Genomic DNA, 1092 nt, shown 5'->3' with positions numbered 1-1092 from the left:
AAGAAAAAAAGAAATAAAATAATAACAATAATATATAATAGTTTTCCTAATCAGATGAATGGGAAAATAACACAGTAAGTTTTCTATTTTTATTTTTTTTTAAATAAAAACAGTCACACAAAGAACTGAATGAGCCAATGACTGAAATTTTATTGTGCCATTCAGCCACTGAGCACACACACACACACACACACACACACACACACACACACACACACTCTTTCTCTCTCTCTCTCTCACACACACACACACACACTCTCTCTCACGCACACACACAAACACACACACTTTCTCTCACACACACTCACACACTCACACTCTGTCTCTCTCACACACACTCACACACACAGACACACACACACTCAATTTCAATTTCAATTTAGGTGTGCTTTATTGGCATGACAAAAACTGTACATTTGTATTGCCAAAGCAGATGCAGCTGGGCTGCTTACAAATAGTGCACATATGTATTTAAAGAAAGAAAAAGAGTAATAGTAATAATAAAATATATAAAAAGTAATAACCATGTAGTGCAAAGTGAATTAGTGTATGTGAATGTATAAGTTAGAAATAAAAAAAAAAATAGAATATGGAATTACATTTACAGAGGCAAAATATACATCTAAGTAATACAATACAGTATTATGGCATAACATAATCTACATTGGAAACATCAGGTCAGGGCAGTTGTGTTTTCTCTTATATCATGACAGGCAGACACATATTGAGCAGCAAACACACAGCAGTTCTTGTGTTCTCCTAACAGATACGGCAGTTTCTCCTGCTTCGGAAGAGTTTTAAATGTCTGATGGATCTGCTGTATTTTATCATAGAACACTGTCCGTATGTCTGTGTATTTGGGGCATTCTATTAGGAAGTGCAGTTCTGTTTACATCTGATTCAGATCACAGTGTGAACACAGTCTCTGCTCCGCTGGCAGCCATGTTTTTCTGTGTCTGCCCATCTCTATCATCAGCTTGTGTCCGCTGAGTCTGTATCTGGTCAGCGTGCTTCTCAGTTTCTGATCTGACACTGTGTACAGATACTCTGCCATACTGTACTCTCTCTTTAGAGTCAGATAGCATCGCATTT

The sequence above is a fragment of the Carassius gibelio genome, chromosome B13, assembly GCF_023724105.1.
Source record: "Carassius gibelio isolate Cgi1373 ecotype wild population from Czech Republic chromosome B13, carGib1.2-hapl.c, whole genome shotgun sequence".
Taxonomy (NCBI): domain Eukaryota; kingdom Metazoa; phylum Chordata; class Actinopteri; order Cypriniformes; family Cyprinidae; genus Carassius; species Carassius gibelio.
The sequence above is the reverse complement of the archived record's forward strand: the minus strand, read 5'-3'. Positions refer to the sequence as shown.